This window comes from Condylura cristata, unplaced genomic scaffold (genome assembly GCF_000260355.1).
Source record: "Condylura cristata isolate star-nosed mole 26May11 unplaced genomic scaffold, ConCri1.0 scaffold00001, whole genome shotgun sequence".
In the NCBI taxonomy this organism is placed as follows: domain Eukaryota; kingdom Metazoa; phylum Chordata; class Mammalia; order Eulipotyphla; family Talpidae; genus Condylura; species Condylura cristata.
This window is the reverse complement of record NW_004567102.1, coordinates 83,653,638-83,672,855: the sequence shown is the minus strand read 5'-3', so window position 1 is coordinate 83,672,855 and position 19,218 is coordinate 83,653,638. Positions and strand designations below refer to the sequence as shown.

Here is a 19,218-nt window from a genome sequence, read left to right as displayed (position 1 = left end):
GGGGGGGGGAGGAGGAGGGGGGAGGGACTCCATATGAATATTTTTTAAGCTTCCCCAGTATTCTAACCGGGTAGACAAGTTTGGGAACCACTGTGTTAGCTAATGGAAGTCTCTTCAGCTGCAAGCTTTTGCTAAGTAACCCACTTACAAATCAAGGCAAGGAATAAAAAGAAAATTGAAGACTGAATGAAGAGTAACTACAGGGGGACACAGGAATAAGGGGAGGAACTTCTGCTGTGGCCAATGTTAGAAATTTGGTATGAGAAGAAAGGCCCCTGACACCAGCATAGAATACTCAAACGGATGCCGCTTTCAGTGTTGGGGGCGGGGTGCTAAAACATAGAGCACATTGCATCTATTATGGGGCTCTTTTTGTCCAGTTCTTGTGAGGAGGGCATGACTGTGGGTGTAGGTCCATCTGCACTGGGAGCTGCATGATGCCCTATGCACCCCCAAGCTGTGGGGGTGCGTCCAGTCTAGCACAGCAAGGGCTCTGACAGCTGTTTACAAGTGGGTGGGTTCTACCCAGGGGCACATCTGTGTTGGAGCATTTGAGACACATGTTCAGATTTCTTCGAGAAGGTTCACTGGAAGGGCCTCCCTGGTGGTGCAAGGATTTATATTCATTACTATGAAGCTATTGGCAGCCACTGCAACACGAGTTAATCCTGGGCAAGGAGCTGATCCACTCAGCGCCAACCGACTCACCTCTCTGCTGCTGCTCCCTTAAGCAGGGTATTTCCCTGTTCTGCTCCCCACTCTCTCTGGTGAATCCTTCCACCCCAACCCCCACTTAAGGCTTATACCCCAGAAAAAAAGGGGGGGCGGTTCCTCCTAGAAAACCTCAGTTCCTCTACTATATATACTAGGAAGCAGGAGTTTATTGTTGTATTATTTATGGAACTTCATAAATAACATCTGGAACCTTGAAAAATTTGATGGTCCAGTTAGGCACAGAGAAGAGTTACTGCTTGTAGTTGGACTATAAGTAGAATTTTAGTTGAGTAGAACATTGCTGCTTATGTCTTTGGTGAAGTCCAAGAAGGAAAATTAAATGAGTTGGTCATGTTCACATGCACTCAAGTTCATCTTTTGCTTTATGGTAAGTGACACAGTTTGCCCGCAGGAAAACATGGTACTTAGAACTGAATGGCAACGCTGGGTTTCCAAAGCAAACCTAACCTACATGTCACGTCTTGTGTCGCAGCTAGATAAGTCCCTGTAGTTCTTAGATCTGATGCCTTCTGCCCCAAATAGGCGCTGGCGGTGAATGAAATCCACAATTGCACTCACTTTCTGTTGGCTTTATTTTCTCCTTTTGTATTTCCTAGTAATACTTTTCTAGGGCCCTCTCTGGTGGCACAGCGGGTTCCAGCACGGTGCTGAGAAGCTAAAGCCACTTCAGTGTGAGTTCGACGCCTGCCAAGGATGTGACCCACATGGCGCGGCAGACCTCTCTGGACCCGCCCACTGTTTCCCTCAGCAGTGTACTTCGTCAGTCCACCTGTTCTGCTCCCCACTCTGTCTCTGGTGAATCCTCTCACCGCCCCTGTACCTCTGGCCTGTACCCCAGTTCTGCATGCATAAATACATAAATCTTTATAAAAAATAACTTTCTAAACAGGATTTAATTAGATCAAATCATTAAGTCCATCCTACTTGTATGCCTCTGGCAGCTGTGATGGGAGCTGGGGACCCCAACTATGCTGTTTGGGGGTGGCTGAAATGGTTCCAGGAAGACCATACTCCTCCAAAAAGATGTAGCTGAGACCACCTTCCGGTCTCGGTCCCTCTCCTTCCAGGTTATGCTTGGTCCACTAGATGCACTTTTCCAAAATAGAGATGAGCTCTCTGAAGCAATGGAATTTTCATGGTTTGGTAGTAGAAACAGCTTCCTTGTTCTAGTTATAACTGTCCACAGGCGATAAGGCCACAGTCCTGAGGACACTTTGAGCTTTGCCCTCCATATACTTAAAGCAGATGAATGACTGACTTGAACAGCAGCATTCACAAACGATGGTGCTAGTATCCCGGCTGAAGCTTAGGGGTTCAGAAAAAGAGGGGCCTGTCGGGGACCTATGGTGAGGACTGTTCCCTGGGGTCCTGGTATGTGCTGTCTCAAGAGACTTGCTAGCCATAGCGATGGGGCGAGTCCGTGTCGATACCTGCTGCTGGCTACGGACGGTCCCCAGGGTCGGAAAGCACCACCCACGGGCCTCAGAACCAAGTCAACGACACTCGTGACTGGAAAAGAGCAGCGAGAAAAGCTTTTCAGTGTGGGAGCTTTTCTGTTCTCCCCACACTGGAAGCTGAGCTAATAAACGTTAGTCATTCTTAGGTTAACTTTGGCTGTCTGCACCTGCCTCGTGACCTTGTTCTCTCCTCTCCTGTCACACCCTGCACACCTGTGTTCCTCTCTGCTCTGCGCATCCCAAGCAAGCTAAGGGCCACGTTTAGCCCACTGTTCCCATCTCTCCCCTGCGCGCTCCAGCAAGCTCTGCATCAGAGAGTTGGACCCACAAAGGGATGAACTAAAGGACAAAGATCTGACCAGAAGCCAAACTGGTGGTGTGTGAGCTGTGAGAAGGGCCGAGCTTGGGGACAGCCTGAGGCCACAGTCACTTTCTGGGAGCCGGCTCCCTGGCTCTCCCCAGCAGAACCCCAGGTTGCTCTGCTCCCTTGTGGCTCCCTGAGGCCCACCAGCGTCAGCCTGGGAAGTCCTCCTTCTCCGCGACCATGCTGCCATAGCATCCTGGCCTGTGGAAGTGCAGGGATATTGCCGGCAAAAATTGCTTCCTTTTCCTCATTAGCTTCCTCCCCCTCCCTGTCAGTGAGGCGCCTAGCTCCCCCCAGACGGCTTGACCTGGTCACGGACCTGCTCGCGGAGAATGGGTGCAGCTGGCTTCAGGGAAGTTCCCTTCTCGGTGAACAGGTGCATCATCTCCACTCCTGCCTTGCCAAAAGATGCAAAACCTGTAACTACTTGATTTGCTAGGCCACAAGAATCCGTTGCTCAGTGGGCCAAGACTAAAACGACTTTCCCTTGAAGAAATAATATTGACCTTTGTAAGTTTAGTAAGGGTAAGTCAATGTTTCTTAGGTAACAAGTGACTGTTTCCTATAGTGATGTCTCTAATGATGGAGTGTGGCTTTCTGAGATATGATTAACTATAAATTAGTACCTTGATATAGTACATATGACTATAAAGGTTCACCTTCTTTCCCAGAAATTAATGTAATTAATCATGTAATGCTTCATATTGTTCTGTGTGATCAAAATATGTGAACATGACGGGTATCGAGAAATGATGCCAAATTTAGCATAGAAAAACCCCGCTGTCTGGGCAGTAAATGGAGCCATTTCTCCCAGCTCTGGAGTGCGCTGTCTCTCATTTTCTCTCTTACAGAACCTCAGCACAGACGCTTTCTCCACCCTCTTCAGGACCAGAAATAAAAGTTGGGGCTGGTCCCTGAAGTCAGGAATGAAAAGGAGCAGCCGAAGAGGAGGGAACAGGCCATTTGCTGATCTGTGCTGTAGTTGCTGGACCTTGTGGGGAGCTTTGCCTATTAAAGCTAACCTTCAGCAAAAGTCCTCTAAGAGGATGCAAATAAGAATTTGGCTCAGCTTTTACAATTTTTAAAGAAGCCTTTCAATAACAATTGCTTCTATCCAATAATAGCCTCCTTATAGCACCCCTGAAAGATATAAACAGGGCGCTTTCTCCCCTGGCCAGATGACTGTCTCCATGGCCTGCAAGTCCACATTTATTTCTAGGGTGATGACCCTTGGTGGATTTTTACATTTGTATTAACATTATGAATGGGGGGAAATATATTTAAGTATAGCCCTTAAACGTGACTAGGAAAGGAGCTTGAATATTAAATGCAGATAATAAAATGCAAACATGCATGCTTCTAGTTGACAATCTTTCTTAAACTAGGTAAATAATAGCAGCCACTTGATCTGTTTGGATATTTTTGACTTGAGAAATAATTTATTTTTGCAATGTGCGAAACGAGCTTTGCTTGACTGCCCACGGGGAGAGTCTTTTTCTATGGTTGAAAATGTCTTAAAGGAGATGTGTGCCTGAGGAGAAATGAGAGAAGGAACCATAATATTTCTCAGACTCTGAAAGGGACAGTAAGTACCTGGGAAACAATAAATATGTCCCAGCTTACATGCCGAGTTCCTCTTCCTGTTGTCTTTGAACAGTCCTCGAAGAGAAAGAGCTATAGAAATAAATGGAATCTAATGCCCGCCACAAGACTGGAACTTTCCCAAATCTGAATAAAGGGAGATGGATAGAGTATTTGGGGGAAGTTTCTAACAATGAGTGCAAAGAGGTTTTCTTCTGAAGCGTCAACCCTGACCACTCTCTTACAGCTAGTCTTCTTCAACTGCTTGAAACCCAAAACCAGCCCCTGAGGCAGGCAGGCTAAGTGAGGGTGGGCAGTGATGACTCCTGCCTCACGAGGAAAGATAATTAAGCACCCCAGGGAGACCCTACTTTGCCCAGAGGCACCAGGTCATCCTCTGCATTTCTTGTCAGGCAAGCAGAGACACACAGGAAGCAGCAGGTAGATCTCCACCAACTCCTTGGTGTTTTCTGGGAAGCGTGGAGGGGCGGAGCCTGTGCGAGCACCTGGCCAAGGCTGGCCAGGCCCGCTAAGAGAGAGACATGGAGGACCCCAGCGCACCCCAGAGGCTTCCTACAGCCTTGCCCTAGCTTTGTTCTGAGTATGGCCCCCAAATCACAGTGGGTGAGGGTGCAGGGAAGCTGGGAGAGACTGACACCCTGCAGACAGCGGCAGCTGGTCCGCTGAAGGAAAAATGCAAAAAGGACATTGCTGATTACCAAGGTAAGGAAAGCCCCACACAGTCAAACATGGTGGGGGAAAGGCAGGAAAAGAGGGGGAGCAAGATGAAGACCACAGAGGAGGAAGACGAAGGGATATGTGATCACGATGATGAATGAGTTGGCTGTGGCCGGGGTTTTGTTGTCTATAAAGCACTGAAGCGTCCCCCCACCACCACCACACACACACAACTCACTGAAAATTGAAAAGTGAGGCTGTGTAAGATTTTCTTCTAAATTACAGTGTCTACCATTAACACAGGACAGATGCGTCTGGACAGCACTGCCCTGGTGGTATCTTCAACAGCCACTGACCGACCCATGCAGGATGGGAATTGCAAGCTGACATGGGGATTCATGCAGGGTCTTACTGGTCCACAGCACAACTAGTTCTACATGGGGAAGGTAGTTTTTTATTTCAGTTCTCTCGGATGCACTTTATATGAAATGATTGTTGTTCTGTTAACTGAAGACACTCTCTAAATGCAAAAAAAAAAAAGTTGCAGCTGTTTTGTTGACATATTCTGAATGCTATCAATAATGCAACTTTTTAATTGAAATCATTTGCTTAAGACACAGATTGCTCTGGATAAAAAGAAACCACCTATGTGCAATTCGTGTGCAGAGACCATTATTAAACAGATATGTGGGGTCTGCTTTTCTCCCTCTATGAAGAATTTACTAACCACAAAGAAATTGCTTAATAGCACCCGTCTCATTTGAGTGAAACCTGGGCGCTGGAATTTCAGTGCCAGGTGAGGGCATACAGACAACACCAAGCCCACATCAAGGGTCCTTTCTGATGGTATCAATACCAAGCAGCTTTGGGTTGTCAGTCAGTAACAGTTTTTAAAACCAGCTCCCAGTGTTTTCTGTCCCTGGAGAATGTGACTTTTGAAAGCTTTCCTCTGCGGCAGACTGAAGGCAGGATGGAGTGTGGCTGTTGAATATTCATACGGCTTCGCAGGAGGCCTTGCCCAGCGGCTCTGGGGTAAGCAGGCTTCTGCAGAGGGAATTCTTGCCATGGACAAAGCACCTGCTTCTATTACCCCGCCCCCAAGAGCACCTGCCTCTGCCCTTAATATGGTGCCTTGGGATTTAAAAGATCACGCTCCTCACAGGTGGCGGGGGCACTGGTTGTACATCTTTCATCAGAAATGCACTTCGCAATAAATGCTAAGACAGAGTTCAGTTCTTCAGGTACAACTGCGCTTCTGTTTGCTATTGCGCTCCTTGCACCCTATCTGCTGAAAAATGGAACTCCCATTTTTTCATCCTAGTAAGAGTCAAAATGATTTATATGCACTAGAATGTCCACGCTCACCGCCCAAATCATGCTGTTCCTTTCCTTCAGCGGGTAGGAGGACGGCGTGGGGAGAAGGGTGTGGGGAAGTGGGAGTGAGGTGCCAGTGGCGACACCCAGATCGCACAAATTTCAAAAATATAGAGGGAAAGGGACTTTTGTTATTTCTATACCAAACTTAGAGAGTCAAGGGAGGTGTACGTTTCTCCATCGGTTTTGAGGTTTGGATTTCTTGGGGTTTTTTTCTTATTGCAATATTGTGAAATATAAAAAAAATATATTTCTACCTCACTGGGCGGAGTCAAACACAAAGACTGGATTGCATGGCCTAAAGCTGTGACTCTTTTACCCAGTCTTCTCCAATTTTCTCCTTATTTAATACAAAATATTATCATTCAAAATGACATAATTACAACTAACTTTACAGAAAATGTTGTGTGTGTGGGGGGGGGTGGTTTTCCTCCCTGGCAGTCCTGGGTTAAAGTCTCAGCACTATGAAGCTATCACCAGCCACCGCACCATGAGTTCGAGGACCTGACTGACCCACAGAGCGCAGCAGCCCTCTCGTTTCCCCACTGCTCCCCTCAGCAAGTGTATTTCAGTCCATCTGCCTGTTTTGTCTCTGGTGAACCCTCTCACACACCTCTCTGGCCCCCACACCTCTGTCCTACACCCCAATTCTTGTATGAATAAATAAAAAATAAATCTTGCTTTAAACAAAAGAAAATATTGTATAATCAGTAACTGAAGAAAGCTAAGGTATGAGCCACAGGAACTATTATTAACCCACATGGTAAAATGCACAAGCAGGGCCCTCGCTGGTGGCTCACCCGGTTAAAGCGCAGCCCGACAAAGGTCCACAGCCACTGTAGCGCACGGCGCGAGTTCGATCCCCAGCCAGGGAGTGACCCACATGGCCCAGCAGACCTCTCCTGTCTCCCTGCTGCTTCCCTCAGCAGTGTGTTTCAGTGGATCTGCCTGCTCTGCTCCCCACTCTGTCTCTGGTGAGTCCTCTCACCCCCTGTACCTCTGGCCTGGACCCCAGTTCTTGTGTGCATACATACATAAACCTTAAAAAAAAAAAATGCACAATCAATAGGGCCTGGGCATTCAATCCTATCTCAGTCTTGCAACACAAAACAAGGAATGAGTCTTCAAGGACAGCAAGTGACAGTGACCCGGTGCGCGAGACTGAGAGTCTGAATTCTGTACACTGCTCCCTCCCTACATGCTCCCTCCCTACACACACTGCTCAGTGACTGCAGGGCAAAAATGCACACAGATGTGCTAAGTTACAAAGCAAAATAAAGGACTAATGACCAAATTGAGTTTCAGTTTTTATTATGAATGTCCCAAGTGACAGCATATTGTGAAAATGTGAGGTTCTCATGATTAAATTTCAAGAGACCACAGATGACAGCATTCCAACACTTTAATTTGTGACAGAGCCAAAACAATTGAAAGAATGATAAAAATATTTTTTTAGGTGTAAAGAGTGCTCATCTTTGAGTTTTTGTAATATTTTTTTTTCCCTGCAGGTATTGTGAACACTGATTATTTCCAAAACACAAATCCTGGTGTGGATACTTGCAACAGACATTGAGAATCTCTGCCTGATTAAGAAGCGAATAAGAAATGTACTTATAAAGTATGTTTCTGATACAATGTAATATTCCTGTTCACTGTCATTTCCTTCCTCTGCGGCAGGCTTCCTGCTATTTGTAATAATAGGAGGCGAAGGAAAGACCCGAAGATTACATTGAACCCTGGCTTTTCTCAAAGCTGCATTTTTATTTTTAAGTGAAAGCTTTAAGACTTTCAGTGTTTGAGAGTACCCAAGGAGATGACTGATATTAGTGGGCTGAAGTCAGCAATCAAGAGCTATGCATGGTATGTTCAGGAAAAAAAAACAAAAACGCCGGTTTACTAAAGCTAGGGTTCTAGTCATCTGCAGTTCCAAGCAACTTGACTTCTTTCCTCTGCAGGGTTCCCTTGCCATCCGTCCTTCCCAGCACTGGTACTGAATGATGCTACGGATGGAGCTGGTTGCCATTTATATTCCAATCAGTTCTGGTCCCGTGGAAGTGCATATCTCTTACAGATGCAATACTGTTCATCTGAGTGGATCCTCAAAAAGAACAATTATGAACTAGAAACTCATAGAGTTTGTGTTTAAAATTTATAAAATTAAACCTGCTCCAACAGGTAATACAGGGAGGCATGCTTGCAACCTCTGGATTCAATCAGAAACAAAGCCTGAGAGCACAGAGCTTTCACAATAGGTAACGGCGGGTTCCTTTAAATGCTTCCTTAACCAAGATCCGATGTGCTGCACATTAGAACCTTGAAGCACGTCTCACTTATTTCTACAAGGCCTGGGACACAGGAACTGCCAGCACTTCATTCATCATCTTGCCTGTTGACAAAAGGAACAATAACTGGTCATCACTGGTCAATGGAATAACTTTTCCTAGTTTTTTTTTTTTTTCCCAAGATAATTCCTAAAGAAGAGATGGTGTCAATACAAACACGTTTCAATGTTTGATGAATTTCTGTGCTTTAAAATGCCACGTCTTTCTTCTTTCAGGATTGCAGGAAGAACCAGCGTATATAGTCGTCTCTGCGCCCCGCGTGCTGGAATGATTTAGGGGCAACACCCCCTTCTGGAACTCAGGACCAGGTAAATCTGGTCCCTAAAGCATTCTACTAGTCACTAAGCAGGCCTGTTACTTTCTGTACAGACTCTGAGGAGCCAAATGATAAGGTCTGAAAAGGTGGCTGCACCGCCCACTTTTAATGAACACACATGGTTCTACTTCATAGTTCCTGAAGAACAGCCCCCCATCCTTCCCCCCCAGGATGATCACTTGGCTGTGGCGAAGGTTAGACTCACAGGACAACCACATCAGGGCCTATGGTCCTGGCACAGCTTTGCCTTAAGACCAGCAAAGCTTCCAGAAGCCTCAAAATATCTATTAGCATCTGGAGTAGTAAAAGCTTAAATAATAATATAATTTAAACAATGTGGGTCTAAAATTCTGAGAGCACACCTTGCCACACGCTGCCCATGTTTCGCTGTGTAAAGATCTAAGACATGTCTTTTGGGGGTACCTACTGCTTTTCTGAATTTAAGAAATAATTATATAAAAGCTGAAGAGTACATGCGTAAGTTTCACAACATGGAAGCTTTCTGTAAAGCACAGTCCACAACACTAGACTCTAACTGGATTGATCTAGTTTGTCAAGTCTCCTTATCAAGACACACATCTGGAAAGCAGAAGGTGGGGTGAAACACAGCAAGGGGGGGCCCTAAAACTGGTGACTTGAGCCACTGTGCAAACCGCCTGCCCAGATGCTCTTAAAAGGATAATGAATTGGGCCAGAAAGTTACTTTCACAGCTGCCAAAGGGTCCGCCAGGAATGAAATTTTGGAAACTTGATGGAATTAACTCCTAGGAGTCTCGCTCACTGGAAAGACTGCACTGAGCATTACTGACTTGCTCCTTACACCTGTGTGGCTGGTGTGACGTGGATGACAGAGACCGACACTCGCCACTGCCTGTGGCTTCCCACAGCCATTCTGCACACGAGCGGTCATGTCTGACAATGCAAATGGCTACGGAGTTGTTTCAACATCTGCCTGTGGATTTGGCATAAGGGGAGGGAGGCCCATGAAACAAGCTGACACCAAGGTGTCATCTCTGCCTTGGGATGGTTCACAGTGTTTTGTGAGTGAGCTTATCCTTCAAGGCTGATGGGGAAGCTACTCAAGAAAAGAAAAAGACAACGAAACAACCTTAGTCACTGACCGCTCCAGGCCCAGAGCCTTCCTTCTAGATCACCCCTCTGCCAGGAGGTGATGGAAGGGACTGTTGCTAGAGCCAGTCACATCTGTGGGGTCAGGCGCTCAGGGCCCAGCCAAGGTACCCAAAAGCAGAACGAGTCAGATTTGATCCAACTGGGGAGGGACCACAAAGAACGATCTGGTCACACTCGCATGTACCCCACCGACTACATTTCCAAGTTCCTTTGTTGCCAAAGTAAGAGAAAGTAAGCACTTCTGTTTGGACAAACACAACCGACACATTCAGTGAGCACAGCTTATGGGGAATCTTGACAAGCACGGACGGCGGCTTTCTGGGGTCTGCTCCATCTGCAGAAGTCAAATGGCCGTATCACTGATGAGGATGGTGATTAAAATGCAAACATGGGGCCAGGGGAGCACACGTGGTGGGAAGGAGGGGATAAGGCTTGCAGGCCTGTTTGAGGAGGGCGTAGGCCACTGGCCCAGCATCTGTGGGCCATCATGGGGCCAAGTGGCCAGAGGTGTGAGAACCAGGCAGTCCTGCTTCCTCTATGCGCTGCCTCTGGCCAGGAACATGACCACTGATGGTCATTATTCATCCCTTCCACACTGTTTCACCAGCACCACTAATAACCCTCCTATAATGGCGTACACTAAAGAACATCGCACAAAATAGCTGTCTCCACAAAGAAAAGCAAGTTTGGAGAAACACTTGCCCTTCGTCCCAAGGCGCGTCAGTGGGCTTTCATTCTGCACGCCCTGCTCCTTCCACACAGCACGGTTTTAGCGTCTGCTAAGGAGCAGTGCTTTCCGGTGAGCCCAGTCCCCCAAAGCAGAGCCCTGCTGTTCCAGGGTAGGGGGCTCATTCAAACTCCTTAAATAGCCGTAGAGTTTTGAGTGTTCTCACTCATTGGGGGGTCACGCTTGGTAAGCAGACGCCAGCATGTCTCATGATCCTGGAACCCTGTCATGTCACAGTAAATCAAATAGAGCTGCAAAATCCCCCTTTTCAGTGAGCTGCTCCCACAGCGGTCACTAGCTGGGGTCTGCTGGCTGCAGGCGCCTGACAGGTCTAGCTCACTTAAGCATCGCAAACGGCCCTGCAGAGTAGACTTATCAACCCTCATGGCAAATGAGAAAGAGGAGGTTCAGTGGGGTTCCATAGCTGGACTCTGATGACACAGCAAGAAAGTGTCAGGATCTGGATGTCAAGCGAGAGCACCAGGCCCAAACTCTGTACCTGGCCCTCGGGGCTCTGCCCCAGGTAGCCAGGCTACCCCAGAGAGCTACCCTCACCTGCACCGAGACAGGCCTGCTGCTCCCACCACACCTTTCTGCTCACAGGAACCCAACTCTCCAACAGGGGCTGGCTCGCTAGTTATACGGGGCCACAAACAGACGAGAGGGCGTTAGGACCAAGCAGAGGGTGACCTTAAAGACCAAGGCGGCCCAGACCCCGGAGAGGCCAACCAACTTCAGCTCCAGTGTGACGGCTTCCGCGGCTTCCACATGACCTGTTAACCGGCTGGAAACAGCCTCATTCACAGAGTCACTGGGAGGCTGCGCTGAGAAGATCATCTATAGAGAATCTGCACAGAGCCCCGCCCCTTCTAAGTCAATCTCCTTATTTCTTCCCCCGTAAGCCCTAATCACAGCTGCCAGCAAACTGCCAGGCTGGCTGCTGGGCACCACACAGACCCCCCCTCCGGGGCACAGGAACCCGACCCAGGGGGTGATCTGCTCCAGCACTAATGACACTGGGTTAATCACCAGTGAGCTAAATAAGGAGGTAACAGAGCAAGACCAAGAGAAGTAGGTAGGTCCTTTCAAACAGATTTCAGATCCAGGCCCCAGCCAGCCGGTCCTGCCGTGTTGCCAGGAAGGTGCCAGAGTTATTTCTGGATGCCAGGCCCCCATCTGCCTCGTCCCACTGATGCGGGCCCGGCCAACCCATATGGGAGCAGGATGCTGGCACAGAGCTGCAAGTGTCAGGGTGAGCAGACACATTCTAACGTAGCTTGAGAAGTGTTTTTTTGTTCTGTAGTTAAAAACCTACTTAAAATGTGTGGCGCTAAGCCCATTAGAGTAGAACAGTACAAAGGACCAAGTGTAAAAATCATTAAAATAGAGGCAATCGCTTCTCTGATGGGGGACACCCAGGGCCCCTCTTTTACCCCAAGATTACGCTTCCTATGCCCCTTCGTGCCTGCACACACATCACACAATCTTGAAGATTCCCCTCGAAGATACTTATTGCTGACAGGACACAACATCAAGGACATCGGGGGGTCTCCTTGCCCCCTGCCTCCAGCCTGGAGGATGCACAAAACATGCCCTAGAAGCCACAATGTGTCGATGAAATCTTCTAGGTGGTGTTTGAAGAAATCCTATCATTAATCTTGCTTGTAAATAAGGGAACCTTTGAAAAAGTGAACAATCATTTGTTGTGTGTGTGTTTTAATTTCTCTGTTCATACATCCAGTTTGCTGAAAGCAAAGTCATCTGCCTCTCATGACTCAAATGGAAAGACTATCTGGCCGCCCAGTGGAGCAGATGCCTCTTTCCCTACATAGCTGCAGAAATGTATTTGCTGCATTAGTGGCAGGGGATGGACAGGGCTGGGTCAAGGAAATGACAAGTCACTCACTTTTCATGGACGGCAGAAAATAAAACCCCAGGAGGAGACCTGGTGTTCCGGGGGTGGGAACTCACACCCACAGCCCCATGGAGCAGCGCCCAGGCAGAGGTGGCTCAGGCCAGGGAGAGGATGCATGAGAGCAGGACGCACTCTTGGCTCAGCCTGGCTGTGGTGGACGCTGTAGAGACCCTTACTTTGCGTGTTTGGGCTTTCACTTCCTCCCCAAGAGTAAGAATTTCAAGCTGGGGATTGGCTATTTAAAAGAAGTACCAGTAGGAAAGACATGGAATCAACCCAAAAGCAGATGACTGGATTAAAAAGATGTGGTATATAGACACAATGGAATATTACTCAGCAACCAAAAAGACAAACTCATGTCTTTTGCAGCAACGTGAATGGAGCTGGAAAAGATCATGCTCAGTGAAATAAGTCAGAAAGAAAAGGAAAAATACTGGATGGTTTCACTGATAGCAGGAGGATAAATGAGGACTGTGGGTGAGGGGGGAATAATAATAACAAACAACTATATACCAGAGACATTTTACAGGGGTGGAGTAGGAATGGGATAAAAAATGGGGGTGAGGAGAGTGCACTGGACTGTGGTGATGACACACGGGTGATTTGGTGATGGGAAGCCCGCGGGGATTACAACTGAGATGGGAAAAGGCACAAAACAGTGTAAAAATAAACTGTTATATTAAAAAAAAAAAAAAAAAAACCACCAGGAAGCGAGTGAAAGTAAGAGAAAAGAGAGAGTGACTTTCCTGCCACATGCAATGGAGGAACAAGGCTTGTGCACGCTTTCCCGCCCACCTGAGAGGCTGCTGAGGTGCCTGCGGGGTCTCTTTCAGTGGTCTTTTGCTCCTATGCTCACAGAATAACCAGGACAAGAACAAGGGCGCCCCAGGCAGAGGATGCACAACACCGTTCACCGGGTGCATCACAGTGGCACTGAGGCCCACAGAGTGGGGGCGGTCTAGGACCCTCACCAACTGTCCCACACCCAACAGTCAGGGCCGGTGTGCAGGGGAGCCCCTCTGCACCCCCTTGTGATGGCCCTGAGGACAGGAAGGTGGTGAGTGGGACAGCAGCACTCGACACACGTATCTCTGTATACGCATGTGTCGTGTCAAACTCAGCGATCGTTTTCAGGAAGGCGCAGGCCCCGTTTCGACAAGCTCACAGAAGGCGCCACACTCGATCCAAGTTCATGAGCTACTAACAGATCATTTCCCTGCACACACAGCAACCTCGAGAACAATTATCCTGTGCAGATTTGAATGTGCAGAACAGAATGGGACAGGCTTTTCCGGACAGGTGTCCTTGCAGGTCATCCTGGCCAGATCTGGGGTTACACGCCCCTTCTCAGATGCGGCTTTTGCAGCTCACCCAGAATTCCGTCCAGGGCTCACCAGCCATGCAGGGAGGAGGATCCCAGGCCATCTCTTAACTCGCTGGCCAGGACCCCAGCGCCCCTCCAGCCCCTAGGCTCTGTGTCTTTTCACAGAACACCTGAGCCAGCGACCCTGGAGCCCTGACCCACCACTGGGCTGTGAGAACACCGTCTCCAGTGGGCCTCGTTGCCAAGAATTTTGCACGAACCCCTGACTTTCTTTCCCCTGGAATTGCAATTGTAAGGGGGTGAGCCCCAGGAAACGGGGAGGTTCCAGGTTCCTTGCCCTACCCAAGAAAGGGTGGAGCTGAGCAGGGAGAAGCTGGAGAGGAAACTGAAGAAAGAAGGATAAAGGGAGATCTGCAGGAGGCACGTGACTCAGAGAGACACGCGGAGAAACTGCGCTGGCTTCTTGGCTTTGGATGGGTTAAAACCGAGTGGGTGAGGCCCTCCCTGGTGGCGCAGCGGGTTAAAGCCCAGCACTGAGAAGCTAAAGCCACTTCCGCATGAGTTCGATTCCCGCCTGTCCCGGAGGTGACCACATGGCGCGGCAGACCTCTCCTGGCCCGCTCGCTGGTCCCCTCAGCAGTGGACTTCATCGATCTGCCTGTTCTGCTCCCCACTCTGTCTCTGGTGGATCCTCTCACTGCCTCTGCACCCCTGGCCTGTACCCCAGCTCTGTATGTATAAATAAATAAATCTTTAAAAAAAAAAACAACGAGTGGATGAGAGGCCTGTGGGGAGGTTGACAGTGGCAGCTTTGACCTTGATTTTGCTCTTTTCCTTCCATACTTGTCTGGCCATATCTGGCTCTTTTCTATGGTTCCCTGCTGGAAGGTGCTTTAAACTACGGCCAGCTATCAGGGCTTGCTTTGGGCCAAGCTCATTGAGGTGGACATTGACCACCTGTCCCCAGTGAGGGGATAGGTAACACTGGGTGCTTGATTTGAAAACTACATTTTTTATCTTTTCTGTATTGCACACTAATTGTCTGAAAATTCCTTTTCATGAAAGGTCTTACATGTTTTGTCTTGATGCAATAGGTGGTAGAACCTATTTAGAGCCGGCAGGTTTGGGGATTCTGGGCTGTCCTCTCCCTGCCCTGTAACACAATGAGCTACTAAATTTTTTCACTTTTCATGGGAGCACATCTCAGCTGTTAGCCAGCCCCCCAAATTACACAGCCACCACAGGATGTTGTTCCCCAGCAAAAGACAGGTACGCGAGGATTGTTCCCCAGCAAAAGACAGGTACGCGAGGTCGAGCAGCGAAACCAAGGAGAGGCATGGGAGACACTGAAGGCCCAGCCCCCAGTGTCAGGTCACGTGGCTGCCCACCAGCTGTGGGGGCAGGGCAGGCTGCCCAGGGTCACCAGCTCAGTGGGTGATTCCTAATTCCTTTCCATGAGGCAGCTTGGGGAGAAGCCAGTTTGCGCCTCGTCCTGGAGGGAACCCCCTTGTGGATTCTGAAGGAGGCTTGTGAGCCACTGACACACACAGCTTTGTTGGGAAATGCTGATTCCGTAACGACCAAGAATCCGTGAGTCAGGTCGGAGGACGGGTGACAGAACACACAGCCGCACCCACCCACACAGGGTCTCCAGGCTCCAGGGCGAAACCGTTTCCTTGGGGACGTGGAGGCTGCTTCCTTAACTGATACCTAATGTCCTCAAGATTTCTTTCATGTGGCTGTTTTAGGCGCCAGATCCCTGTCAACTCCAACGCATATTTTGGGAAACTGAAATGTTTTCCTGGGACTGAACCCCTCTCTGGAATTTTTATGTATATTGAAGGAAAGCTTGGTCCTCTCTGCCAATAATAAAGAGCCTCCCTGGTGGTGCAGGGGTTGAGTCTCAGCACTGTGAAGCTCTCCACAGCCACTGCAGCGTGAGTTGCATCCCCAGCCAGGGAGTGACCCAGAGGGCGCAGCAGACCTCTCCTGTCTCCCCGCTGCTCCCCTCAGCAGTGTGTTTCAGTGGATCCTCCTATTTTGCTCCCCGCTCTGTTTGTGATGAATCCTCTCCCAGCCCCACACACCTCTGACCCCCCCACCCCCTCACTGCAAGTTCTTGTATGCAACAATAACTAAATCTTTGAAAGAAATTCAAGAGCAAAGCACCTTTTCCAATCAGGGTTAAGTGTTATAAAAATAGGAGGAATGCAAGTTGATTCTACTCAAACTTTTTCTGAATATGTCTCTCCCTCCACCTCCAAGTCATACACACACTGAGACATGTCACCAAACCTCTGAGCTGGAAGTACAGTGATTTTCTGTGAAGGATCAATAGTAAGCTGGGGTCATCTGGTGGGGAGCAAGGGGGCCCTGATTTCGTGCTGTAAGTGGCTTGGCTGAGGGACAGAAGGTAAGGAAATAAAATCAGGCAGTTTCCAGGATGACAGTCAAGTCATGGCTATAAATACTAAAGAGCATCACCCAACAAGAAAGAGTGTGGGCGCTAACCCTAAGTCTGCTTGGTCACCGTGTTTGTTCCTATAGCGCTGCATTCCTAGACAGAGGTCAGAGCTGCCCGTCAGTCAGGCACAGGAGCCCAACCCTGCAAGATGTTTTTCAAGCCAATCACGAGTAGAAAGCTTGATCACCCTGGGAAGCTTGATCACACCGCATCGCAAGGTGTGACCAGGAACGCCTTGTTGACCAGTATACAGCAAGCGACCCCAGAAGCTGATCTGCAGGACTCCTGTTAAGACTGAAACCCTGGCTGGGAACTAGGGCTTGGTCTCAACCTCAACACCAAACCGTCAAACGGAGAAGAGTCTGGGGACAGACTCACGCCCCGATGCTATAGATGACAGAGCCCACTGTTAGTTCCTCTTTGTCTGCCTTCACCACACACCGGTCTGTCAGACTACTCTAAGAATAAGAGGCCAGACCTTGCTCTTTCCGCAGGGCCCAGCAATATGCAGCTGACGCAAGGGCCTGCGTGTGGAGGTGGGGGCCAGCGCACAGACCAGGGCCAGCCGGCCCCAGCCGCTGCCCACACCCAAACCCATGTCCTACGCCAAGCCCAAAGACGACGGTCTGTCTCTGCACTTTTTCTTGACCGCCCTCCTTTCCTGGAACGCGGATGGACACAAGGAGCCTCCGTACATCCTGGCCAGAGGGCCCAGGCGAGGCTGCAGGGTTAGAGGTGAGGAGGGGGGGCAGCCAGGCTGCTTCCCTGAGCCAGGAGGCCCCTGGCTGGACCTGGGGCTGCAGGGAGGGGGCCGTGCTGGTTCCCAAGACCACCCTCGTCTGGTGACATTCCCTCACAGGGGACCCAGTCCAGCCCCAAGCAGGCCCTCCTGCTGCTGCTGTACTCGGTGCAGGGAGGCGACCCCCGCAGGCCATGTGGTGACCCCAGGCCCACGGTGCCCCCTCCCTGGTGACCCAGTCCCCCCATCAGGCTGTGAGGAAGTTGTCTCCAGTGGACCTTGTTGCCAAGAATTTTGCCCACACGTCTGGCTTTCCTTCCCCTGGAGTTTTGATGAGCTACTGAATTGTTCACGTTGGAGCACGGGCTTTGGCAGGTCTCCCAGAATGCTTAACGTTTCTGGAGGGGGGGGAGTGGCCAGAGCGACCCGCACTGCGGGGGTCTCACTCAGCCTGTGTATTTCCAGCTGATTAGCTCAGCAGGGCTCGGACCAGCGGGGCGAGGCGGACCCGAGGGCCCGTGTTTCTCGCAGGGAAAACTAACCAACACTGAGGATCCCAACAGATGGCAAGTCAGTCTGTCGGGGAGCTGGGGTGGAGGCCGCCAGATTAGCAGGTGAAAATACGCAGGAAGTAGCTTTCAGTGTGAGCATGTCCCAGCGGCGGCGTGGAACTCAGATACTAGAAATTACTTGGTGTATCTGAAACGCTGCTTAATCAGACACCTGCATTTTATCTAGCACCCCCCAGGCAGTGGGGGCGGGGGACCGCAGGTTGCCCAAGATGCACACTGGGTGGTGATCACTTCTGCAGCGAGAGGGTCAGTGCTGCACGGGCCCCTGCTGCTCGCCCCTGCCGGTGACAGCCCCGCCAGGTCTCCGGCCCTCTGCCTCCTCCCTGCCAGGGACTAACTGCTCGCTGCCCTGTGCCCACACTGCCCCGGGCCTGGACAGAGTGAATAAAGTACTTCAGGTCCCTGCGGTCAGGGGCTCCCGTGCGCTGCCCCAGGGAACAGCGGTGTAGGGCCAGGCGGCTCCGGCCAGGCGGCTCCAACCCGGCTTTCTCTGAATGAGCCCGGTGGAGCGGGGAGGGTGGAGCCGAGCGGCCCCACCACCCTGACAGCCGCGAAGCAAAGCCTCGGAACCCGTCAGGCAGGACACAGAGCACCAGTGCCCTGCGGAGGATACGCCGCCCCGGGAAGACCCCCGACGGCAGCACTGGCCTGCCGGGGTGTGTGGAAAGGCAAAAACAGCGTCATTGCAGGGGGTGCCAAGAAGGAGCCCCTGGGGCCAGGCCTTTCCGCAGGTCAGGCCTCGCGGGGTGGCTGCAGCTGTGGCCAGTGAGAGTCGCTCCGCGTCACTCTTGTCACCCCGACTGCCGTTTCTGCTGGGAACATGCTGAAAGTCCCCATGGCTCCTGCAGGCCCCCCATTTTGCCAGGACTAGGACAAACCCCTGTTCTAGGGGTTCACGCAGTCACACAGCACCCACCAGACCCCAGGGAGCTCGCTGGGATTTAAGTCACAGCTAATAACACAGGGCCTTTGCCTGGCCCCCAAAGTTTTACATTTACAATGAACAAAAGGAGTTTTTGCAATTTAAAGCATAGTGCACAGTCTATCTTTAACAACCTGCCTAGCTGGGAAAAAATCCTTTTTTAAAAGTGATTTTTAAGTACTGTTCACCGTAAGCTGTGCTGGGTCAGAACCCCTGGAGTTGAGGGTTCAGGTCCCGCCTGGCCCCTGCCCCCTCCAGGTCCCCCTCAGTTTCCCTGGGTGGCGCCTTTTCCTCTCTGATCACGCAGGCCAAGGTTCCCACTCTGCCAGAAAGCTCAGGAGAGCCTCCCTGCTGCCCCAATGAGATGGGCCCCCCCCCCCGCATCCACCCTGCACCCCCTGTGTGGACACTGGTCAAGTCGTAGCATTCAGGCGGCTGCCCAGCCAGTCACGTCCGATTTCTCTCCCCTTTCCACAAAGAAATTCCAAGCCATTTTCTCAAATGCCTTCTTGAAATCCAGACACAAGCGTCAACGACATCTTTCTCGTTCACCAAACAACCCACTTCAAAAGCTGCC

The 19,218-nt window shown here is 50.1% G+C and overlaps 1 protein-coding gene across 2 annotated transcripts in view; it reads right to left on the bottom strand.

Annotated features, from left to right (window-relative positions):
* The window catches only part of SCAF8 (SR-related CTD-associated factor 8), a 129,849-nt gene that overhangs the window by 27,164 nt on the left and 83,467 nt on the right, over positions 1-19,218 (bottom strand). The window contains exon 20 of one of the 2 annotated variants that reach the window (XM_012721393.1): positions 7,502-8,575. The exons of the other annotated variant lie outside the window; for it this stretch is intronic. The gene's annotated coding sequence lies outside the window, so the exon portion shown is untranslated. Of the gene's footprint in view, positions 1-7,501; positions 8,576-19,218 lie in introns of those variants that run through there. 2 annotated transcript variants of the gene reach the window in all.